This window comes from Dasypus novemcinctus, chromosome 7, assembly GCF_030445035.2.
Source record: "Dasypus novemcinctus isolate mDasNov1 chromosome 7, mDasNov1.1.hap2, whole genome shotgun sequence".
Classification (NCBI taxonomy): Eukaryota; Metazoa; Chordata; class Mammalia; order Cingulata; family Dasypodidae; genus Dasypus; species Dasypus novemcinctus.
Window position 1 is genome coordinate 101,945,217 of NC_080679.1, and position 27,031 is coordinate 101,972,247.

The following is a 27,031-nucleotide window of genomic DNA, read 5'->3' on the forward strand; positions in this document are numbered from 1 at the left end:
AATCAGTGGGGATAGGGCACAAGCTAGGGTCTAATCAGAGCCTGGATCTAAGAATTCCTGAGCTACCAAAAAGCTGCTTGAGGCTAGACCCTTAGAGCTGGGGTAGGAGGAGAACAGAGTTGGATGTGGCCCCTTCCCTTCAGGCACAGTGAACCCAAAATTAGGGTGAGTGGCTATCTATATATTGGGTAGATTGAAGAATATTAGACATAACTTTCATTTTATTAATAGAATTTTAATTACAGAATTTTACCACTAAAGATTCATTTCTTTGGCTCTGGAGATATTTTAGTTTCCAAAAGTTCTCATGTTTACATCCATCTGGGAAATACAATTTGAAAAATATGTTTACATTTATTGACTCATTTCATCCTCAAACTATCCTGTGAGGCAGGTACTTGTTATTATTCTCTTTTTACAGATAAGAAAACTCAGACACAGAGGCACTAGTAACTTTTCCAAGGTTCCCCAGCTACAAAGTGGTGGAGCAAGAATTTGAACCCAGGCAGGCTAGCACCAGAGCCCCTGCTCTTAGTCCCATGCCCTTCTGTCCTACACTGACAACAATAAATTCTTCCTTTGCTAGCTCTAATGCTTATCTTCTACTGCAGAAATTCCAGTCTCCAGCAAAGCTCCTTCTGCCTCCCAACTATTCCTTGGGATTCCCAGAGAATGTTTGGTAGTTGTGGGGCAGGAGGCATTGGCACAACACATGGTATCTACCAACTCCTTTCCCTTGTTCTCCTGTGCCCTCAGTGTTGTCTGTGACTGCTCCCTTCATGTTACAACAGTCCTCCCAAAGAAGGCCACGTTCTTTAGGGTCTCCAGTGAGCTGAAGTCATTTGGAGCTCGCTATTGAAGGAGTGAGGATTTTCTGCCAGTGTAAACCATTAGGCCTCAGAAGCAATGTGCTGTGCCCGGATGTAGAGGACACCTGGGGTTGTCTGTCATGATCGCTTTGCTAAGAACTGCTTTCCTTCCCGGAATCCTTTGAGTTAACAGGAATAAACACTCAAGTACCCTTTCCCGTCTCCATCCTCGGGGTCCCCCGGACTGCTCCATCCTGGAAGCTGGCTTACCCCAGAAGCCCTCTCCGCCGCCCTGGCTGGTGGTCCCAGGACTGATTCACACTGGGCTGAGTCCTTTCTTTGGGTGGACCAAGGGCCAGAGAGATCCTGAGGGCAGCCTCTTTTAAGGGGTTAAATCTGTAAGAAGTAAAAGTGAGTAAGTGCCAAGGGCCATGCATTCCCTCGTTTAAAGAAATGAGAGAGAAAATGAAACTGACAGGAGGAGAGGTAGGAATGAGAAATTGAGGCAAATCCCAGTGTGTATCTGAGTTCCTGATTCCAGTAATTTCAGAGGTTCCGCAGCGTCCCTGCCCCTACCCTCTTTATCCCTGTTTTTCCTTGAGTGTCATGAGCCGACAGAATCCCATATTTGCTCAAGCTGGTTTCAGTTGTGTTCTTGTCACTTGCCACCAAAAGATACCTTAAAGTCCTCCAGTGACAGTTACTGCTTTAAGCACCTTGCTATTTCTTTGTAACCCTCTCTCCTGCGGGCTTTGACGAGGGGAGCTGGTCAAGAGAAGAATTTCCCATCAAAACACATTCCTATATTCCACCTGCTCCTTCCCCCTCTCCCCAAATCATAATTAGTCCCTCAGTCCTAAGACTGATGGTTCCGAGCATTCACTTAGATATGCAAATGCAAATGCATCTGGGAGAAGAAACACCTTACACCACTGTCAGCTAAAAGCCATTATCTGTGGAGAGACTAGTTGACAGCTAAGAGTAAGACTTCTGGGAAACGAATACTGGTTGGAGACCTGTAGAAATTGGATATGTAAGCCAGCGAAATGGAAGCAAGAATTTGTCAAGTGCTAGTCTCACTTTCTAATGTCCTCCTTACCTTAGGGTAGCAGAGTAAGTCTGGGCATTTATATGCTTGTCCTTTTCTTCATACTGGGAATGTGATTACATTGAGACAAAATACATATTCAGTGTTTATCTGAATATAACCCAGGGGACTGTTGTTTATTTTACTGTACGTACCTTAAGTTTGGGCCTTTTAAAACTTATTATTCAGACTTTTTCCAAATAGGATGTAAATTAGTAGAATGCTCTTTTTGAACCAAAGCCTCTGGAACTTTAATAGGATCAGATTACAATACTGCAGTCGTGATTTAACATTCACTGCGCTCGGGAAATGGCTGGGGTTTAAGAATCCTGTAAATAAATACCTTTGATTTTCTCCTGGGTGGCTAGTTTGCTAGCCTAGAACCAAAATCTCAACTTTGCTTTTTCTTGGAGAGGGACTGGAGAACAGAGGTAAATGCGTTATCCTTATCTTTACCTACTTTTTGCCTCCTCCCAGGCTCCCCCAGTCTCTCTATGTTGCTTAAGAAACATTTATTATTAGAAAGGTTATGTGCTTGCCCACTCTGAGTTACTCGCTTTATTATGGAATTTTATACCTGAAAGGGACTTCAGGAATTGAGCGGTACAAAACTTTTGATCATTGACTTTAGAAAACTGAACTGCCTTATTCAGAGACAACCATCCAGTTAGAGGTTTCTGACTCCAAGGACAGTGCGCTTTCCAGTTAAGACAGTATTTTTTTTCCAGATTAGGTTTGCTGACCAGATATCAGAGCCAAATACCTGCTTATTCTCCATTCATTTCCTCTTGCTCACCTTTCAAAGTACAGCTGACAGAACTCATTCTTGCCAGTGTGTGATCCCTATCTAGAGTCAAAGGGGTTGAACTGAGCTAGCAGAACCTGGGGATAGAAGAGGACTTTGGGTAGGTGGGATTGCCTTGAAGACTGCCAAAAGCAAACCCAAGGGAGCCCTGAAAGCCTGGCTAGGTGAGAGTCCAATGCTCAGTTCATTTGAAATGTCATCTACAGGAGCTGAGTAGTGATGAAAACCAGCCAAATAGACATGGGATGCAAGCTGGAAACCAGTGAGAATCAGAGGGTGGGAAAGAAGATCTGGAAGGCAGAACAGGGGGAGGGCCTGAAGTCCTAGAGTGCTCCTGGGACTTTTCTCCCCACCTCCTCCCACTCCTAACCCTCCTAGAGGATGTGAAGAAATTGCCTGGTCTTCTGTGATTAAATGAAACAGAAACCTCCTATATCACAGAAATATCTTGTGATTCTGGATATTTTTGGCTAAATATTTGTCAGTTCTAATTATCCCTTGATTGGAAAATCTAATGAAGGACCATATAGTCATGCTTGAGAAGTTTTCTTAAGCCTTCCTAAGTTTATTTTATTTTGTTTTAAAGATTTATTTACGTATTTCTCTCCTTCCCCCATTGTCTGCTTTCTGTGTCCATTCACTGTGTATTCTTCTTTGTCCACTTTCATTCTTGTCAGTGGCACCAGGAAACTGTGTCTCTTTTTGTTGCGTCATCTTGTTGTGTCAGCTCTCTGTATGTGCAGTGCCACTCCTGGGCAGGCTGCACTTTTTTAGTGTGGGCGGCTCTCCTTGAGGGGCATACTCTTTGCACATGGGACACCCCTGCATGGCATGGCACTCATTGCACACGGCAGCACTGCGCATGGGCCAGCTCACCACACGGGTCAGGAGGCCCTGGGTTTGAACCCTGGACCTCCCATGTGGTAGGCGGATGCTCTATCAGTTGAGCCAAATCCACTTCTCAAGCCTTCCTAAGTTTATAAATCAAATATAAGCCTAATAGATTTCACTGATGACACTAATAAAGAGCTAGAAAGTGTGAAAAATAATGTTTTTGGTATTTCAAGGAATCTATATTTTTGTGGCAAGTTTTTGATGTGCTTCCATGCAAATAATTTATGATTAAAATTGCCTGAGCCTTCAGTCTGACAAATTTGTGTTGAAATTAAAATGATGAGTCCCTTGAGAGTAGCCCTGGAGAAGAATTCTAGAAATATGGATTTTTGTGCTGGCACAAAACTAATTTCTCTGTTCCTTGCCTGAAGAGGAAAGAGTAAGGAATGAAGAAACCTTTAGGGAGAACTCTAGTTGGAAAATTCAATGCTTATTCTTCTCCTTGCCCTCCACTCCTGATTGTTCTTTTTCCTTCTTCATTTGGCCTGACTCAGATTTTAAAAATTTCAGAAGCCATGAATTGTATATATATTTCTCAGAACAATGCAAGTCACAAATAAATGAAATAGTGTTTTAAACTTCCATGATGCAGAATGCAGGTGCATGATAGCATATTATATTGTTCTTACACAGTTTGTTAGAATGAAGTTATGGTAATAATTTGAGAAAAACGAGCAGTCTGATTCCATGCACTCAAGTTCCTCTTTGCTATTGGTACAGCACCAACCGTGTGTTCATTCTGCCAACTCATCTCATTTCATCACTGACATTTCATTTCCCTTTTTCCAAGCACACTTTTGAAGTTCAGTGCTTTTCCTGCACTTTACAAAATCATGGTCACAAAGAAGTAGGGAGTTGGGAGGGGCTGTTTGAGAAGGGTAGTGAGGGAGGTACCCAAGAGAGTGATTTGTTCTCAGGACCATCTTGGGGGTTGAGTAGGCGGGTGGTCCAGAACCCGTGCAAATCATCTTTGTTGGGCTATTTCTTTCCACCTCACAATTTTGTGCAGATATAGCCTGGTTAAAATGATTATCAAAGGAATTCTTGAGGGGGACCCTTGGGTCTTCTCCCCATCCATGACCTTCCTGGAGCTCCAATTGCCTCCTTCACAACAGAGAAGCATTTTCTCTCCCCAACTCTGTGCATCTCTCTCTGCACAACACAGGGAGGACAAGGGCAGCTCTGAGTGCCTTCCTGACGTACACTTTCAGACTTTGAGGATGAGCCAAAGCTCTAAGCAAGCCTGCTTTTGTTTATGCTTTTCTGACTTTCAAATACTGTTTCCCAAGTCAATATTTCTTTTAAGGGATGGGGTGAGAGATGGGTTATTCAACTGCAACAGTATCTGCTATGTAAAGAGTTTTCAGAGGGCTACCATCCAGGGTAGGTTCTTGCGCTCAGCGACGACATCAATGAGCCAGGCTCTTTCCATCTTCTGTGGCTGGCATTTGGTTCTTGTTCTTGTCACCTCAGGGCCACAGGTGACTGACACAGGCCTGGCAACATGACCACATTCAAGGCAGAAAGGAGCATTGGAGGTAGGCCAGAGAGAGAATGGCTTAAGTGAAATATCTATCTATCTATCTATCTATCTATCTATCTATCTATCTATCTATCTATCTATCTATCTATCTATCTATCTGATGGATATAGAAATATTATAAGGCTCCAGAAGATTGTCACTCATATCTCACTAACCAAAACTGTGTCCTATGGACACTGACAGCACAAGTTAGTCAGGGAAAGCTAATATCTGGCAAAAAATAAGTGGAATTGCCAGTGCTGGCTTAGCCTATCATGTTTCAAGCACACAGAGCTGGACACATTGCTCTTCTGAACAAACTGAGGTTCTGTTGGCAAGGAAGAAGAGGTGAAAGGCTCTTGAGGGGCCAGCCAGCAGTGCCTGCCACACTAACAAAACCACAGCTTTGTTGAATTTCCTCTTCCATACTGCCATGGGAGTGAGTCATCCATGCTAGGGGCTATCTTCCCTGTCCTAGTGAATGAATCATGATCAGGATGGAGCTAGGCCCATCATGGCAGCCCAATTCCCCTGTCCAGTGGTGGGGTTAGACATGGATGTGTGGAACAACTTTGTCCAATGAGACATGAGGGAAATTGGACAGGAGGTTCTGGGATAGGTTTGTTTCTTTGACAAAAAGATATATGAGGGGAAAGAATACTTGGCTTTTCCCTATAACAGTGACATATATGATTGTGAGACTGGTGCTACTGCAGTCGTGAGGGAGACATACAACATGCTAAGAATGGCAAACAGGAGTGGCAAAGTCCTGGGGCTTGATGACATCACTGATCTGCTGCTGAGTTAGCTATCCCTGGAGACCCCTAGTGAGGAACTTATTGTCATGTGATTTTATTTATTAATTCTTCTTATTGTTTAAACCATTCTGTAACATTTTTTTTCTATTACTTTAAACCTAAAGAATCTCATTACAAGAGGTAAGGGTAATTAATTAGGTCACCTTCCCAAAATGTGTAACTCAAAATATTATCCTCTGGATGTGTTCCCCAAATCAAAGTAATCCATGATCAAATAAAAACAGGAAAGTTGCAAACTATATATATTCATGGTAGTTAATGATCAAATTATCATATCAAAAGCTTGGTGCAAAATGATTCTTAAAGGGAATCTTTGCCTCTGCTTATAACCCTAACAGTACCCATTCAAGGTAGGAATAAATAAATAGGAAGTAGATGAGAGAAAATGCTTTTGAATAAAAATTATTTGATGTAGTAACTCTTCCCATGACAAATTCATAAAACTGGCTGCTCTTTTTCACCTCTTGGACTTAAAACCTATCTGTAGCATTGGGAGATGACTAGCTTCAGAGTGTCTTGAGAATGTTCCATCTCCCCTCTTCCCCCCCCTTAAAGACCAGCTATCATTTAAGGTTTCACAGGCCAGCTGCCCTGATTTTCACCATCATCATGAAATGTCCTTCTTGTCAGTCAACAAGCATTGATTATAGATCACTGGACTTGAGCCCAGTGCTCTGCAAGAACTGAGAGGAAATGCAAGTATGGGAAGTGGACGTGGTTCAACTGATAGAGCGTCTGCCTACCATACAGAGGGTCCAGGGTTCGATCCCCGGGGCCTCCCGACCCATTGGTGAGCTGGCCCACATACGGAGCTACTGTGTACAATGAGTGCCATGCCACACAGGGGCACCCCCATGTAGGGGTGCCCCACACGCAAGGAGCGTGCCCTGCAAGGAGAGCCGCCCCACGTGAGAAAAGTGCAGCCCACCCAGGAGTGGCGCTGCACACATGAAGGGCTGATGCAGCAAGATGACGCAACAAAAAAGAGACACAGTTTCCTAGTGCTGCTGGATAATGCAAGCAGATGCAGAAGAACACACAGTGAATGGACACAGACAACAGACAACGGGTGGGGGTGGGGGAAGGGGAGAGAAATAAATAAAATAAATCTTAAAAAAAAAAAAAAGGACCATAGTCTGTGACTGAGGAGCATTTACTCTGGGCTTGCCCAGAATTTAGTTTGAGGCAGTGTGGTCCTTACTGTGGTGGCCGCACCACTCAGAGAGGAGTGTGTGTCACCTGGATGGATCAGGAAGACGTCATGGATGAAGTGGAACTTGGATGGAATTTCAAAGTATGGATAAAATTTGATGTGAAATGAGAGGACCGAGTAGAGTATTCTGGATCAGATACGGGAAACATTCATGAACAAGGACTATCCATAACTCTATTTTGAAAAAAATAGATTACTCAGCCCCTTATCACTAGGACTGTGATTCCTGAGGACATCCAGAAGATGAGATGGTTTCCAGGGGCCAGCATCCTTGTCTGTGCTGGGAAGAGTGGACATATGGAAAGTAGGAGATAGACGGATAGATGTGTATATGGGGTGGGGAACTGAAGAATTTCCTTTCTATATTGGACATGGTCTGTCTCTTTGCAAAAAAAGCAGCAGGAGGATAGCAGCAAGAGAGGATTATACACTTTAAGTAATCATGAAAGCTTAGGACAGAAGATGGATGATACCCACTTAAAATAGATACGTGAAGACCAAAGTTATAGGTCAAGTTTAGATGTAGATTTTGTTGGACTTCTATCCAGAGGAGAAATTTTAAAGTCTTGGTCATCATTGATTACCATTTTTTGGCCAGCATTGATTTTTTTTTCTTAGCCATCTTTAATATATGTACACCTGTCTAAACTTATTTCCCAAATGTCCTAATAACTACTGATTTATAACCTCCTAAAAACCCATAATATTGCTTTGGTGCTCCAGCTATTAACCTTAATCCTTCTGAAATATCTGTGGCAAAGCTTCCCATGCAAAAAATTGCTAGAGGAGGCTTTGCACTGCTTCCCATAGAACCAGAGCAGTATTTTACTTCCTTTTCCTTTATATAACTCTCTTTCCCTATATATAGATCAAAGTTTTTACAAGTATCTCTAATTCCTGGTCTCCAATGTCTGTTAGAGCAATCCTGAAAATTGTCTCCAGAAATAATTAAGATTCTATCCCACCTACTAATTTAAGTCGGCCATCCCAAAACGTACAAATGTTGTTTGCTCCAGATGACATCTTTTCCTTCACTGTGACCACGCCTTTGGTTCTTCGTCCACTTGACCACAGCTGACAATCTTCCCTGGACCTCCAGATCATATGTGAGCCCAGCACCCAATTAGTTCCAGCCAGTGTCTCCTGGCTGTGAGGCGCTTCTTTACTAGATTTCATCATATTCTGATGGCAAACTTCAAGTTTCAATCGCCAACTTGTCTTTTTTGTCACCTTTCTCTCCTCTGCAGGATGGGATCAAGATACATTCTCTATGTTTAGATTAATGAAGCTGAACAAAATAGGAAAATATTTAGTCATTTGAGTAAAAACAGGAAGATCTATATCCAAGTTAAAAATGATGAAAAGGGATCTGTTCCTGGGTGGTGGTGAAAATATTTAACACTGCATGGCATGGGCACTGGGAATGGAGTCTGTGGGCAGGCACCTGGTGCATTTGTCCTCGTGCTTACTGATACTGATTGCTAGCTTGATTTCTCAGGCTCTGGGTCTGTTGGTCTGCTGCTCATTTCTGTGATTGGCTGATGAAAAAGATATTTCTCAAGTCCTCTAGTGCTGAGCGGTATTCCGTTTGAAGAAAGCTGCTAATTCTACTTCAAGGATGATTTTGCATAGGAAGTCTCTATTTAAGGGGTCCCCCCAGCTTGTAAGTTTGAAAATCACCCTGTGTTTTTCAGGGAAAAACTTTAGTTTCTGGCAGATCATCTTTTCTCCCTCGGGGGCTGAAGAAAAATGAAAGAGAACAGTAATCAGAATTCAGTAATGTGTTTAGTTCAAATTAGTATGGAAACTTCCGGGAGTTTGTGGGCCTCTAATAAATGAAGAGTATTTGAAGTGTGTTTACCAAGAAGCTAAATCAGTGTTCTTATGTGAGCCAAGAGCAAGAGAATTGTGTATTAAACATTCTGTGAGGTCATAGCACGTTACCTTCAGCGCCTAGCTCAGTGGCTGGCATATAATCTGCCTTAAAATATTTGGTTACCCACTGAATGAATGATAAAATGAATACCTTCTTAGATCTGCACAGAGTTGAACTATACTGGTAGATGGAAAGCACAGTCATAGATCCTTCGCCATTACTTGAAATTTCACCATTAGGCATTCATTTCTTTGTTTTAAACACTATCCTTTTCTTCCCACATCTTCTGTTGAAACACAAATACTCTACTTAATGTGTTACCCCTGAGAAGGGTAACACATTAAGCACCTCCAATACATCTGATGTCTTAATGTGAATCAGTTGATCAGATCGTGATACCTTACAACATTCATGACGTTCTCTACATGACATTCGTGTCGGGGTAGAGAGGCCTAAATGAAGGTAAATATTTGCAGAAAGGGGAAGCCAGAGCACAGGAGACCCATTTGACTGATCTGATCTAAGTATTTTTCTTTAGAACTGGCCATCTAAGAAGAATCCTGCACCAATTGCTGTGAAAACACCAACTAGTCATTTCTGGGAGCACCTGCAGCTTATGGAAAGCAGCATAAATTAGGAAGGCAGAAGAAAGGTAGTTGGAGAGAGGACATTTTCTTATTGTGACCTAGTTTTCTATTAATAAAATGTATTTATTACTTAGGCAACATTTTTCCCAGCAGGCAAATTATAAGTAACAGCATATAATTTTACGCTAGCGTTCTTTTTGCTATAGGACTCAGCCATAACAGGAGTTTTTAAGAGTAATAAGTACTTGAGAAAAAAGAACAATTCTTTTATTGAGCATTTGTGGAAGGTCCAGTCAATGCAGTTTAGAATTATGTCAAGTACTTCGTTTTGTTCAGCTCTCAGTGAAGACCGTGATCTGTAAATGATCTCGTAATGCTTGGGCAATAATGGTAGATGGAACTGAAACTGTTAGTGCTGTGGATGCTTATGCCCCTGGAGGAAATGGCCCTGGCTTTAAAGAAAATGGATATTTACATGTGGGAATTAAAATGAACACGGAGTGTATACTCCCTGGTACTGTATTTTTATTAGGGTTCTGAAAAGAGAGAGAAACCCTATATATTTTCAGCTTAGCTTGGGGTATAAGAAGAGGAGAGCTGGGGAATGTGAGCCAGATGGTAGCCCATCCTACCAGCGATAGTGATATTCTGAAAATGTAGAGGCGCCAGCTCCTTCAAGAAGCATCCTGCAGCTACCGTATTTGCTTTCTGCCTGGGCTCGGGCTTCTGGGGTACATGGGGCTGGAAGAGTGGCTGGCATGGTGTGCTGGTCAGGTCTGCCACATACAGGACTTGCAGGCTGAAGATTATAGGACCATTGTAACAGTCATTTTTGCAAAAAGGCATTTAATTGGTTTTACAAATAGACACCAATTGTTTAAGGCTCTTCTTTAAACCGGAGGACCAGGTAGCCTCTTATAGCTTCCTTCAGCTGCCTTAACAAAGTACCACAAACTGGGTGGCTTACAATAACAGACATTTATCCTTTTGCAGTTCCAGGGGCTAGAAGTCTGAAGTCAAGGTGTCAGGAGGGCTGTGCTCCCTCCTGTGGGCCCTGGTGAGAATCCTTCCTCGCCTCTTCAGGCTTCTAGCAGCCCCCTTGTCCCTTGGCTTGTGGTAGCCTAACTCCAACCTCTGCCTCTGTCTTCACATGGGCCTCCGTGTCTGTGCCTGTATCTCGGTGCCCGAATTTCCCTCTTCATTTAAGGGCCTACCCTAAGCCACTATGACCTCATCTTAACTAATTTTATCTGCGAAGACCTTATTTCCAAATAAGGTCACATTCATAGGTACCAGAGATAAGAACTTGAACTTATCTTTTGTGAGGGACACAATTCAACCAATTTAGATTCACACTGAAACAAGGTTGCTGCCATTCATTTCTTTAGTATATTGAGGACCTACTATGTTCTTTATTCTAGGACTGGATGAACAGTTGTGAACCAGACAAATAAGGTCCCCATACTTGTGGAGCTCATATTTGAGAGGCGGTGATACACAATAAACAATGATAAAGATAGAAAGTTGACATTTGAAAAATGGTTCTGACCTTGGAGGAGCTTGCAATGTAGTCATATATACCAATACAATTATGACATAACTGTAGAAAAACAGTCTCACTGAGGTAGAGGACCTTTGTGGATCCCTACTTGATACCCAGTGTGGCAGTTTGAAATTATTGTATGAATCCCCAAAAAAGAAAGATTATGTTTGTGGGCTGGTCCACTCCTGTGGGTGTGAGACCTTTTTTCAGTTGGATTATGATGGTGAGCCATGTATCAGGTTGAGTCTCCATCCTCTTTCTGGGTCCAATAAAAAATGGAGGCACACTGGAAAAGAGAGCTCCGCCATTTTGGATACTGCCATATGACAGAAAGGAGAGGCTCAAGGAGTTGAGGCTCTGGGGAGAGATGAGCCATTTGCCTGATAGCTTGCAGCTGAAGTCAGAAGAAAGCAGAGCAGCCAAGCCTGAGAGAAGAGGCCTGTAAGAGACAAACACTGTGCCTGGTTGTCCTCAGCTGAGCTCCAGGAGATGGGATGGTCCAGAGGGGAAGGCAGAGACCAGGCAGAGATGGCCTGCCATCTTGCTTCAGCTTGCTTGCAGCTGACTTGGGTGAGAAAGCACTTCTCATGGTACCTTGAGCGGGACTTTTCACAGCCTTGGAACTGTAAGCTTTTACTCCAAATAAATACCCTTTATAAAAGCCAATGTATTTCTGGTACTCTGTATCAGCACCCCTTTGGCAAACTAAAAACCCAGTTTGCACAGGTTTGGATCATGTTACAGTAGATATCTTAACGTGAATGAGTTTATCAGGCTGTGGTGCCATGTCACAATCATGAAGGGAGAGAGAGGTAAATTGTCCTTAGACTTTAAATTGACCCAGGTGTCTCTAGAAACTTTTTCTTGCCATATTCCCACCACTTTATCAAGGAGGGCAATTATTACAAAGTCACTATAGTGTGGATTTCACTTTCCAAAGATGCCATCACTTACGTTGTTGAAGAAATTGGTATTTTGATGAAATAAGTCACCGTCACAGGAGGGTCATGGTTGTTTGCAATGGCTAATTGACTGGCTTGCTATTCTCTTACAGAACATGGCAGTATCAGACCAGTTTACACTATGGTTTCTCATTCCCATTTTTTAGCTCTCAGCTCTGATAGCATCTCTCAGACTGACCTCTGACCACCCAATCTCTAACAGCCTCCCCCAGTTACTCTTTATGTCCTTGGCTTGTCTTAAGGTGTTTACAAACAAGAAGAGAAGGTTAGACAAATCTATGAATAACCATAAAGAAAAGCAGAAGGTGAAAATGCTACAAATAATTACAATAGTGTTATGTGCATTTAGTGGAAGAAAAGGTCACTCGTCTTTTTTTGTTTCATAGGTTAGAAGAATTCCATCCTTGGAGAAGATTAGGCTATATATACATATCTGTATGGATTGTTGAATCAGTGGACAAGAAAATAAAGGTCCTGGAATGTTAACAAGATTTATGAACACAGGAACAAGGTCTTATAGAGGCAATTGAAATATGTGACAAGCATTAGTATTTCAGAGTAGTGATGAGCTATTTGTATAGATTGATGTGGCTAAAAATTAGACAAGACATATTAAAAGCTGAGATCATTCAGGCTTAGGACCAGCTGAATATGAGCAATTATGAAGCAGTTAAGCCATTAAATAAAACTGAAGATCTTGTGAACTGCTGGAGCAAAAAGGCACCTCCGTGTGACTGAGCGCTTTATCACCAATGCTTTCCTCTCAAAAACATAAACATTAGGAAATGTTGGTGCCAAGGGCATTGGAGAGAGGCTCTTTAAAGGCAAACCATTACACATGTGGCTCGGGACAGCAATCTCAGCAGAGAAAGCCATTTCTAACTGGGCATATCAATTGTGCAAGCAAAATGTGGTGGTAAAGCAATTGAGGCCAGCCTTTTGGTTTGTGGCAGATGTGGAACCGGAGCCCTATGGAGAATGGCTCACCTGGTTTCTGTCACCCCATGTAATTGTACATTCAGACTGGCTGCCTTCATCAGCTGATGCCTCCTGTGAAAATGATTGTAAACATGGGTAATGCTGTTTAGTGAAAATGTTTATTCTATTCCCATTCTGCTTGGGTTTTAGGCATTTTAGCATGAGAGGGTTTCAAGAACACACTATAAGAGGGAAAATAATCCTAAGAACATCTGTTCTTTCCCCAGTCACTGTGACTTGACTGCATCATTTGACAGTAAATAAGATTATTCCATGAAGAAAAAGCTGAACCTGTTTTAGAATGGATCTGCCCTATGCCACTAATGCTGTGTGTATATGCCTAAGTTGTTTTGAATGGCTTAATAGGTTGTCAATAGAAACATCTAATATTTATTAAGAAGCTGCCATGTGCCAGGCATGGGGTACTGTGTTTACATATTACTCCAGAGAATCAGGGCTTTGGAATAGACAGAGCACTGCAATTAGAGCTTCAGTCTTGGCATGGCCTCTATCTAGCTGGGGAAACTAAGCAAGTCATTTAAATCACTCAGCACATGTAAGGAAGGAAAGCACATTCTCTAGAACTGTGTTTAGTTTACTGCTTAAAAATGTGTGTGTGTGGGTGGGTCTGCCTGGAAGAGATGGTCTTTCACTGTCCCTCCAGCTCTAAAGTCCTATGGGTTGTACACGTAGATTGCTTTACTCACATTTTTGACCTTTCTGCTAATTCCTGGATACTAAATTTTTCATTTGCTTTATTTTCTTCTTTTCATACCCAAGCCAGTCATCAAGTTCCACTTCATTACTTCTTCAAAACCTCTCTAAAATTTCTTCCTTTCAACCAATCATTTTGTACCGGGAGCACAGTGGTTAAGACCCCAGGCTTGGGTCTAGAATAGAGCTGGATTCAAACTCTGCCTTCACCATTAACAGCAGTGTGATCTTGGGCCATTTATTATTTATTTAAAATATTTGAAATACAATTTCCTGAACTGTAAAAGTGGATGGTACCACCTACTTCTTTGGATTGTTGTGAATAGTAAATGAAAAAATAAAACACCTATGAAGTGCCTGGCACAAAAAATCATAAAACTCAATGTTAAATATAGTCCTTATAATATTAAATTTTTATTATTGGTAATAGTTGTATTACTTCACTACCATCACTACTGTTTCTTTCACCCAACCATCCTCTTTCATTAGCCTAGGTTGCAACAACAGCCCTATAGCTGGTATTCCTATTTCCATTCTCTGAGCATCTACTACATCAATAGCTTTACTACACGATAGACTATTTTGCTCTGTGTTTCATTTTGGAGAATTTCTATTGCTATATCTTCAAGTTCACTAATATTTTCTTCTGCACTGTCTAATCTTTTAAACCCATTCAGTGTATTTATTATGTATAGAAATTTGATTTGGTCTTTTTTTAATTATTCCTTTATCTCCTTTACATGTTCATGCTTTATTCTAACTTAGTGATTCTCAACTAGAGGCAATTTTGCCCCCTAGGAGACATTTGGTAATGTACGGGATTTTGGTTGTCATAACCTAGGGTGGGGGGTAAGAGAGATACTAAGGATGTGGCTAAGTATTCTACAATACAGAGAACAGACCCCCATAACAAAGAATTATCTTCCTCAAAATATCAATAGTGGGAAGCAGCTGTGGCTCAAGTGTTGGGCTCCCATCTACCATATGGGGGGCCCTGTTTTCATGTCCCGGGGCCTCCTTGTGAAGGCAGGCTGACCCACAGATGCCACAGAGTGCTGCCAGCCTGCAAGCACCTCAGAGAGCTGACTCAGCAAGGCAATGCAACAAAAAGGGAGACAAGTTAAAAAAAACACAGAAGAGCATGCAGTGAATGGACACAGAGAGCAGACAACAAGCAAGCCACAAGGGGTCTAGCTGCTTTGGCCTACCTCCCTCAATATGCAACTCTATCTCGTCAACTCAGGGAGACCACCAAGCTTGTTTGATTTCCTCCTTTTGCTGTAGCCTGGAAACTCTCTAGAAAGTAAACTGGGGCAATTGAGGTGGGACAGACCTAGTTTGTTTCCCTTCACTCAGCACTCTCTGTTGTCCAGTGTCTGAAAACCATTTCATATATTTGGTCTGTTTTTTAATTCGCTCAAGGTGGGAGGGTATATCTGGTCCTTGATATCCTATCATGGCCAAAAGTGGAAGTCCATCATAAACTTTAAAGACAGGTACATAGACAGTGCTATATACTATATTCAAAACAGAATCCTATTTTGTTTCCACAGCTATGCTTCTGAAAATGTATTCTAGCTTCAGAATTAAACTTTGGCATCTGTCCTGAGATGCAAACCTCAAGGTATACATTTACCAGAATAAACTCTGAACTTTTCTATATTGTCTCTCTTCTGTTCCTTCTCTCCTCTTGGGATTCTTCTCCTGAGAGTCTATACTTCAGTTATTCCATTTTTAAACCTTTTACTCTCTTGGATCCTATTACTTGTTCAGTTAATTTGAGTCTTTTCTCTTATATTTTGGCCTTTTGTAGAAGCCTTTTCTAGGAGAAATTTATTTTTATTTATATTTTGTGTTAGATGTAGGTGTACAGAAAAATTGCGCATAAAATACAGAGTTCCCATATATGACCCTATTAACATCTAGCATCACTGTGGTACACATGCTGTAAGTGATGAATGAACTTCTTATAATTGTACAATTAACTATAGTCATAGCTTAATCTAGGGTTTCCTGTTTGTATTGAATGATCCTATTGATATATTTTATAAAATTTTTATTCTGGCAACATATATACAACCTAAAATTACCCTTTTTAACTATATTTAAATTTCAGTGTTGTTAATTATACTCACGATGTTGTGCTACCATCACTATCATCAGTCACTAAAATTTTCCATCATCCCAAACAGAAATTCTGTACAATTTAAGCATTAATTCCCCATTTCCTACTCTACCCTGGTCCCTTTTAACCTAAATTCTAGTTTTTTACTCTATAAATTTGTTTATTCTAATTATTCCTATCAATCAGATCATAAAATATTTATGCTTTTGTGTCTGGCTAATTTCCTTCAACATGATGTGTCAATGTGTATTAGAACTTCATTCCATTTTACAGCTGAAAAATGTGTGTATATGCCACATTTTATTTATCCATTTATTGGTGGATAGACAATTGGTTTGCTTCCATCTTTTGGCAATTGTGACTAATGCTGTTATGAACACTGGTGGCAAATATTTTTTTGAGACCCTGCTTTCAATTCTCTTGAGTATGTATCTAGAAGTGAGATTTCTGGATCATATGGTAATTCTATAATTAACTTCCTGAGGAACTGCCAAACTGCCTTTCTCAGGAGCTACACTATTTTACCTTCCCACCAACAATACATGATTATTCTTATTTTTCTAGTTCTCTCCAATTGTAATTTTCCATTTTTTAAAAGTAATAGTAATGAATGTACCACATTAATGAAAGAAGTTATTAAAGTGGGGAAAGTGGGTTGTGTGGGGAGTGGGGCAGATGGGAATCTTATATTTTTTTATGTAATATTTTATGTAATCTAAGTATCTTTTAAAAATAAATAAAAAATATATTAAAAAAGTAATAATAGTAGCCACTCTAGCAGGGATGAAATGGTATCTCATTGTGGTTTTGATTGACATTTCCCTAATTGCTAATGATGTTGGGCATCTTTTCATGTGCTTTTCTGCCTTTTGTATGTTTTCTTTGGAAAGATGTCTGTTCACATCTTTTGCCCATTTTAAATTCGGTTGTTTGTCCTTTTGTTTTGAGTTGTAGGATTTCTTTATATAATCTGGATATTAAATCATTATTATATATGTGGTTTCCAAATACATAATTCCCTTTCTCTAGGTTGACATTTACTTTCATGATAAAGTCCTTTGAGAACCAAAAGGTTTTTATTTTGATGAAGTCCTATGTATCTATTTTTTCTTTTATTGCTTGTGCTTTGGGTATAAAGTCTAGAAACCATTGTCTAACACAACGTCCTGAAGATGCTTCCCTATGTTTACTTATAGGAATTTTATAGTTTTTTGTTTGATTTTTTAAAGATTTATTTTATTTATTTCTTTCCCCTTCCCCCAATGTTGTCTGCTCTCTGTGTTCATTTGCTGTGTGTTCTTCTGTGTCCATTTGCATTCCTGTCATGTGTCATCTTGCTGCATCAGCTTTCCATGTGTGCGATACCACTCCTGGGTGGGCTGTGCTGTTTTCAAGTTGGGCGACTCCTTGCATGTGGGGCACCCCTATGCAGGGGACACCCCTGCGTAGCATGGCACTCCTTGTGTGCGATATAATTGTGCGTGGGCCAGCTCGCCACACAGGTCAGGAGGGCCTGGATATAGAACCCTGGGCCTTCCATATGGAAGGTGGATGCTTTATCAGTGGAACCACAACTGCTTCCCTATAGTTATTTTTTATATTTAAGTCTTCGATCCATTTTGAATTGATTTTTGCATATGGTATGAGATAGGGGACCTCTTTATTTTTTTTTGCAAATGAATATTCAGTTTTCCCAGCACCATTTTTTGAAGACTATTCTTTCTTAATTGAGTGGACTTGGCACCCTTGTCAAAAATCAGCCAGCCACAGAAGATGTAATTAGAAAATGGCCTTGAATTAAAGGTTTAACTCGGACCAGCAGAATATCCCTGTCTACATATAACAGGAGTTAAAAATGCTTTTTGACCTAAATTAAGGGGGAAATGGAAAGTACAAATGAGTTTATATGGCTATGAGTCTCTAAAAGAGTCTGGAGGTTGTCAGAAGGATTGCCCTTATGCACACCTGAGCAGAGTCTCAGAGACAGATAAAGTAGATACAACCCCAGGTATTGGTTCTTTTGAGGGCTAAAGAGACCCACAGGTTTTATGGCCAAGGCAGATGGGGTTCACTGCCATGTCAGTTGGCCCTTTTTTGGAGGTGGTGTTTCTGCTGATGGAGCTGGACTCAGATGTGAGCTCTTTTCACAAGCCTTTCCTGTTACTTTACTGGAATTATAGTTGGTGCTGGGGTTTAAGATATATCTAGGGGATCTGAATCTCTGGACTGACAATATGATAGCCAGGCCCTGAATCTCAACAGACTTCAGCTCCTACACTCTGGTTTATTGGACTTACCCCACTCAACTAACATGGAGTTGAAGAATGTCAACCACCACACCATGGAGCCTAGAGTACCTACAACTGAAAGCAGGAGGATTGCATCCAGTATCCATGTGGAATCTAAGCCCCCTCTTGACGTAGATGTGGAATGGACACAACCAAGCCAAGGTCCACAGGAAGGAGGAATACAGTAAGGGTGAGAGTGGACTTATTGATATTCTATTCATGAACTATTGTGGTTAGTAATTGAGAAAATGTGGCAATGGTGTTGAAAAAGTGGCCATGGTGGCTGTTGGGTGCAGGGAATGGGAGGAGGAGATCAGATGTGGAGGCATTTTCGGGACTTGGTGTTGTCCTGGGTGATGCTGCAGGGACAATTACTGGATATTGTAGATCCTCCCATGGCCCACTGGATGGAACGTGGGAGAGTATGGGCTATGATGTGGACCATTGACTATGAGGTGCAGTGATGCCCAGATATGTACTCACCAAATGCAAAGGATATGTCATGATGATGGGGGAGAGTGTTGCTGTGGGGGGAGTGGTGGGGTGGGGGCGGTGGGGGTGAACGGGGACCTCATATTTTTTGAATGTAATATTTTTAAAAAATGAATAAAAAAGAAAAAGTCAGCCAGCCACAAATGTGAGGGTTGATTTCTGAATTCTTAATTATATTCCATTGGTATGTATGTCAACCCTTGTGCCAGTATCATCCTGTTTCCATTACTGTGGCTTTGTAATAAGTTTTAATATTAGGAAGTGTGAGTCCTCCAACTTTGTTCTTCATTTTCAAGATGGCTTTCACTATTTGGAGCCCCTTATATTAAATACAAATTTGAAGATTGGCTTTTCTATTTCTGCAAAGAAAGCTGTTGGAAATTTGATTGTGATTGCATTGAATTTGTAAATTTGGGTAGCATTGGCATCTGAGCAATATTTTTTCTTCAAATTCATGAACATGGAGTGTCCTTCCATTTATTTAGGCCTTCTTTTATTTCTTTTAGCAATGTTTTGTAGTTTTCTGTGTACAAGCCATTTATATCTTTGATTAGATTTATGTCTAAATATTTGGTTCTTTCATTGAAATTGTAAATGGAATTTTTTTTTCTTGATTTCTTCTTCAGAGTGTTCATTACAAGTGTAAAGAAACACTACTAATTCTGGGGTGTTAATGATGTACCATGCTGCTTTGCTGGATTCATTTATTAGCTCTATTAGCTGCTGTAGGTTTTTTCAGGATTTTATGCACATATAGGATAAAGTCATCTGCAAATAGGGAAAGTTTTGCTTCATCCTTTCAAGTCTGGGTGTCTTTTATTTCTTTCTTTTTTTCCTTGCCTTCTGGTACAACATTAAATAACAGCAATGACTGTGGTCATCTTGTCTTGTTTCTGATCTTAGTAGGGGAGCTTTCAGTCTTTACCCTTAAGTAAGATGTTACTTTTTCTTCATTGTCTTTAGCATATTGATGACAATTAAAAAAAAATGTATGTCCTGTTTCCCCAAAGTCTGGTCTTTTAAGAGCTTAGCTGTGGGTCTTTCACACATACCCTTTAGCATGTTGAGGGAGTTTCTTTCTATTTTTAGTTTTTATCAAGAAGGGGCACTGGATTTTGTCAAATGCCTTTTCTACATCAATTGTGATAATCATGTGTGATTGTTTTTCCCTTCATTCTCTGTTGAAACCCTCCTGGGAACTTTTCATTTCAGATATCATGGGCTTTAATTTCAGTAGTTCTGTTTGTTTCCCTAAAAGTTTTTTTCCCTTTATTGCAATTCTCATTATTATTCATTTATTGTTTACCTGACATCCTTAAGTTCTTTCTGAGTATTTTTCTTTATTTCCTTGAGCATATTGATGACAACTTTTTTGGAAAGTGTTTGTTCTGTTTACCCAAAGTCTGGTCTTTGTTGATGTTTTCCAGATTTTTATTTTCTTCCTTTGGATGGGTCATTATTTCCTTCTTTTGTCTGTTTGTTTGTCTTGTAATCTTTTAACTCTGGGATTTTGTCTCTGAGCTGTCAGTTTTTTGAGTTTATATCCAGTTAGTGAACCGACAGAGATTTTCTTGACAGCTATGAGCTAACAAAACCAAATAAGCAAATGCAAATCAAAACCCACCTTCCATAGTCCTCCTAATTGCCTTGCTTTGGTTGTTGCTCTACTTCAAAGTTCTGCCCTTCTCCAAAAAGGCAAGCCCAAGGCAAATGCAAAGTGCAGGATCCTCCTTGTCTTTTCTGGGTCAGTGTCTTTTCTTGGTCTTGGTCTTTCTACTGGCCTTAGGAGTCCTTTGGTTTATAGGAATTTGAGTGGCCTCTCTGCTTCCTAGGAAACCCACCTTCTCCCTCTTCTGGGTGCTCCAGGGCAGGACTTAAGCAGGTAAGTCTTTGCCCCAGACTGCCTGATTCAATTGTTTCTTATACTATTTTTGCTGTCTCAACTGCTTTTGCCTGGAGCTCAAATTCAGGGGGGTGGAGGAGAGGAGTAGGGCTCAAAAGGAGTTTTCCAGATTCGTCTTTTCCAGCTAGAATAAGGCCAGGGACCAAAAAAAAGGAAGACTGACTTGTTCCACCATACCCTGTGTAGAAAGTACGGGAGTGACCAGCGAGGGTGCCAGGAACTTCTCCCATGGCTTTTGAAGTGCCATTTCTTGATTCTGCACTTTCCCAAGGAATGAAGCCCTTTTACTCTTTTATATAGTTTTGAGGAAGGAGCTTCTCTCCAAGTCTCCTCTGCTTCTTTGCTTGAGGTAGGTTGGAAAATGGTGCCCTCAGAGCTGGATCCACAGTGATTAGCAGTCAAATTGCACAAACCTGGATTTTGGGGAACTAGGTCTTTATATCCCATGCTGGTACCAGCAAGCTGTACCAGGGGTTGGGATTGAGTACCTTACTGCTGTGAGCCACAAGGCTGGGGGATAGGCGAAGGTAGCCGCTGCCTGGAGAGTGAAATTCACCATTATTTATGCAATTTCCAGTCTGTTCCACTCACTCTTCCCTGGATGCTACACAGTGTTTTATTGGGCTCTGGACTTTCACAGTAGTTGGTTCAGACTGTTCCTGCCTATTTAATAGTTGTTCTGGTGGAGGGACTGATTCCTGCAGCTTCCTACTCTGCCATCTTCCCACAATCCTCTTCTATAATGCAATTGAATGGCATATTCATGTTGCTGTACTTAGCTTTGAAATTCCTAACAGAGGTATCAATTTTCTGCCGTCAGGACATGTTCACATTTTAATTACCACTTACGTATTAAAAAATATTTCCTTATAATTTTCTAGTAACTTTTATAGAAATGTTTTTAAGGGCTTGCATTAAGATATTTTTTATTGAAAAGGCTGTGAGCAGAAAACTGAAAACTAGAAATAGAAGCAAGAGTAAAATATGACTTTGTCCCAGGTTTCGGGGCATGCTGGCTGTCCCGTTACTATTTCTCTTGATGTCATAATGTTTACAGATTTTCTAAAACTTGAGAAATGTTAGGTCTTCACGGCCTGTGGTCACCAGCCTAGAAATTACTAATCCTGATGCTGTTATGCTATAAGCTTGAGTGTGCTTGCTCTGGTGAAGGGCTTATTATGCTGCTCTATGTCGTATGATGCTTGACAGCAAAGCCTTGGGTTCAGATTGAGTGGCTCATGAGATTAGAGATGGGAATTGTGGGGGCTTTCATTTTTTGGTTCCCAGTTCAGAGCCAGTGACGAAGTCATTGCGTTTAACGACCTCCAGTTAGAGCATCCTGTGAAATAAGCTGTTGCTATCAATCCTACTTTTAGGGGATAAAAGTCCTCATAATTTGGTGACACATGGTATCCTTTGTTCTACAGAACTGATAAATGAGCTGTGAATTGAATGGTTTCTGGAAACAATTTCTATACTACTTCTCCCTCCCTCCTAAGAATGCGGGCAATTTGATAGGACAAAGTATAGAAATGTAACCAATCTTTATTACTGACCCAAATATGTTATTTGGAATTGTCCCAGGATTGTGGGCTCGTGTGGAAAAAGGGGCTAGTACAGGAAGCAAGAACTGTGAGAGTTAAAGGAAAGGTTAAGGGCCAGTGTTGGCCTGTCAGCGGGCACACGGTAAAGGCCGAGCAGCTATCAAACCAAAGAACACGCAATTCACTCCAGAGGTGAACAGTTTTTTGAATTTCTGGAAGTTAGGCCTGGGTGTCAAGGTCAGGAAGGTGGTACAGCATTGGACACACAGTACAATAGTAGAATCAAGATACTAGCAATAGCTTCAAACTGAGGCTTACCCTCTTGACAAAATGGTTCTTACATTTTTCTCTTCAGTGGGTACAAGTGAACCAATTTAAGAAAACAGTATGTAGATTAAGCAGGATAATGCAAAATGGGGACAAATTCTGACAAATGATAAGAAAGCCCGAGGTTCTTGGATTTAAATTACTTGGATTCAGCTCTACTCATTTGGGGAAAAAGGAAAGAGAGAAAAATAATTTAAATAGGGTGGGTGATTCCTCTCTCTATTCCATTTAATGAAGGATCAAGAATGGAAGATGTGAACCAAAGATATTCCCTGCTTGGGTCTCAGTTCTCATGTGCTGCTCACATTGATTATCTGTCTGCACAAGGGTGATTCAAATGTTTAATTTTTATACGCCATGGCTACCTAAAGCAAACTAACAACTTCATCTGGTGCATAATCACTAGATGAACCTGGGAAAAATGGGGTTACAAGCCCTTCTAATGGATTTTTTTCCAAAGGGTGATTTTTTTACTCTATGTGATTTTTGCCTTGAGTGCTTAAAATCCACTTTCCCCAGAACATGCAATACTATTGGAATGGCCTAATACCTGGCACATGGTTACAAATATCAGTTAGATGAATAACTATGTGAATATTAGATACAATATATGGGAGCAGAATGACAGAAACCTGTTTCTAAAATATTCAATAGCTCTGCTAGAAATGTCTATTAGGATTCTCCTAGCTGCCATATATGTATGCATATTATATCTATCTATCTATCTATCTATCTATCTATCTATCTATCTATCTTTCTATCTACTGCTATGATTTATCATCCACCCATGTATACCATTTTCTGTCTACTTATTTATCTAAAGTGTAGTTGTAGCTACTACCCAAGCTGGGTGCTAAATGGGGTGGTGTGGCCTTGGTTTTGAGTTGCAAAACTTACTGCTTCCTTTTGTGATTTGTTCATCTTTGGATTTAAAATTAAATTTCAAATAATCAATAAAATGAATAAATAAAAAAATTTTTTAAAAGCACCTAATTTAGAAATAGTTCAAATAATAGAAATTCATCTTGGAAGCAGAATGATCACTGGAAGTTTTTTCTAAGTCTTCTCTTGACCTGACCTAGCTGGCTGGCTCTGGGTTAGCTGCAACTTTTCTACTCTCGGTTTCATCTTCTATAAAGTGAGAGGGTTGGATAAGAACAATCTATGAGGCTCTTGAAAGTTTAAATATTCTATGATGAGATTAAAAACAAAATCAGTTTAGTGCATCAACAGACCAAATGATCAAGGGATATTTTGTTAGATCATTTTTCTTTTTTCAGGGGTCTTTGCATTGTGATTTGGTAGTGACAGAAAGGCCAACCTTTGGTACTAAGATTTTCATCTAGATACCTGATTTGTACATATTTAGCAACTCAGCAATATTATTTGGAGGTCACTTCTTAATTTCGTGATTGTTCTTAAACTTTAGGATACATAAATATCAACCAGGGAGCTTGTTAAAAATGTACTTTCTGTGGTGAGGCCCAGAAATCCGAGGTGATGGTCCCTGAGCCACTTTGAGAAATACTGATTTAAGATATAAATAAAAATACCTTTGGATAAAAGATCAAGAAATAGTCAAGTCCAATCTTCTATTCTCAGTTACAGAATGAGTTTAACCTCAAAATCCGCTAAAGAAAGGGGTTATACAAGTTTCAGTTTAATTTATTCAGATATGTAGGAATTCTTTTTTTTATGTTAAAGCTAAGCCAATCTTATTCCACTTTTAGAGTCACTTTTTCTTTGTTGTCCCTAATATTTCTAGTAAAAATTCTTACGGGATAGTGAAGTCTTGGAATTGGAAGAGACATTAGGATGATTTGATTCTGTCCTCTGCTTTCTGGTTGAACTAGAATTAAATAATTAAAAATGAAAAACAGTAAAATGAGTAGAAGTCTATTATTATTAAAAGATCTCTTTGGTAAAAGACCTCAAAGTCATTTTGGACCAAGCAAAAATCTAGGCAAAGATGAGAATGCAATTTGAGATGTTTCAAGGTACAGAATTTTCCTAGTCAGCTACACTAGGAAGTCACCTTTAAAGATAAACAACTGTCTGGTTGGTAAAATCTGCCCATAGGGATTTGTGGAGGTGCAGACAGGTCACAGTGGAGGAAAGACGGTAAAGGGAATATGTCTAAAAGCTACTTACCCACTGGTGCTTGGCTAAAGGCTCCAGTTAGCCAATGTCTAATTCTTCAGTCTACAGATGGGCCTAATGATCTCAGAATTGCTTTCAAGGTCACATATGGCTCACAACTTTGCCCTAGTATGTGGTGAGCGGTGGGGAGTGATGGTAAAGAAAACGAGTTTGTCAATATTCCTTGCCATATGCATGCAAAGGGATAACTATACAATGTGCCTTCTCTGCGTCTTCTCTGCTGTCTTTTTTTCTGCTGAGAATGCTCTCCAGAGTTTCACTATCTTTCAGAGGTTACACGAAGAGTTGGCCTTTGTAGCATCACAGGTAATGAAGTTCTGGTTTGCATTTCTCGTCCCCTGTGCCCTCCACTAATGTATTCCCTGGATAAGTCCATTTTTATTGTCCAGTCTGAACTTTCATCTTTGATTGTTGTTTGAGCAATATAACCTAACAATGGAAGAAGAAGGATTGGAAAGTGGGAGCTCTTATTAAGGAAAATAACAAAGAGAACAGATGTGGTTGGCCTGAGATGTCAAAAGTCGACTTGAGTTTTGAGTATTGACAGTCCATTGTTGGTGTTTTCAGAAAACACTTATCACCTCCCATCCCTTGAGCCGCCCCCCCACCTCCTTTTGTTTGTTTGTTTAAAGCACAATTAAGAGAGCTCTAAAAAGAAAACACCTTTTGCTGGTTTGTTAAACACTTTATGTGAAGCCATTAAGTTTATCTTTGCTCCATAGCTCTGCACTTATTCAGAATGTGACTTCAAGATACTTTCTCCTAACAGTTTTAGAGTTTGTGTTGAATTAAAACAAATAAGCTGAATAAATAATTTCCAATGTGGATGACCTACTGTTGTGCTCTTTCCCCAAATTCTGTTTCCTTTAATGAAATGAGAATTTTCTCAATCTTAGTATTAATGCTATGGAAAAACATGGTATTTCATTCAAATGCATTTGGTAACAAATCCTGGGGAAAAGACTCTTCTCCAGGGAAAATTCAATGGCTCAAACTCAAGTTACATTTTTCCAGAGGTTTCTGATATTCATAGCTGAGTCATGTGTTTGCCATATCTGCTCCCATAGCTTCTCATGTGTGTTTTTTTTTAAGGCAGTACCAGAGATTGAACCTGGTACGTGTTAAGAATGTGCTCAATCACTGAGCTACCCTCGCTCTACCCCATGTGATAAAAGATGTTACTTTTATCATGTCTCTAGCTACATGTATATAAGACAGTAGCAAGCAATAAAGGCAAGTAAGGGAGCTCTGAAATCTGAAGCCTGAAGTCTGATCTCCACTTCACCATGTATCATCTCTGTGATCTTAGACAAGTTAATTAATGCCCTTAGACTCAGTTTCTTCATCTGTCAAATGAACATATCACTAGTATCTTCTTCATGGGGCTGATATAAGGATTTAATGAGATAATTGTGAAATGCTTGGAACACTGCGTTATATTGAATTATATATTGAATGCTCATTAAAAGATAGTTAGCTATGATAATTAAGTGTCTGGCTGTTCCTCTACACTGTGAGTTCCTATAGGACACAATTCATACGTCAACATTCACATCTATTCCTTTAGTTCCTGGCACATGTCTGGTACTCATTAGGTGTTGAATGAATAAATGTTTTACTCTTGGTGACAATGTGGAATCCAGTTTGCAAAACAAATGAAACAAAGACAAATATAGCCTCAAAGCTAATATTATGGAGAATGCAACCCCGAGAACACAACAGATATGTTGTCCCCAACAACACTACCTTGTGTATGTGCGGGAAACAATGGAGGTTAAACAACAGATCCTTTCCACTATTCTTTCCTTCTTCTAGGACCTCTGCCACATACTTGTTTTAAAACGTAGGGAAAGATTTGCAGTAAACCCAGTTGACAGAAGACTGTGATTGGATTATAGAATTCTGATGCTAGGAAGGTGTCAAATCCCCTCATTTCACAGATGTGACTTTGTCCCTAGCGGCTCTGAAACTGACCCAAAGATATATAACCAGTCATTGGAGCATCTGGAGCTATCACCCAGTTCACCTGATTTCCTGGCAACTGCATTTTATGATTATTTTATTTTTTCTATCTGGTTGCATCATAGTCTCTTTTTGTGTGTGTGCATGCATTTGTTCACCGCAAGGGAACCTTGTGCCTCTTTGTGCAGATCTGGGATGTCTTTTTTCTTTTTTTTACAGGGAGGTCCTGGGGATCGAACCTGTGTCCTCCATATGGTAAATGGGAGCTCAATTGCTTGAGCCACAGCCACTTCCCAAATGCATTTTAAAAGCAAATGTGTGTGACTGAGGATAGAGTGATAATTTGCTAAGTAATATTAATTAGCACAGAAAGGAAGTTAGGGATAAACAAAGAGCCTCTTAGAAAAATCACTGACTCAAGA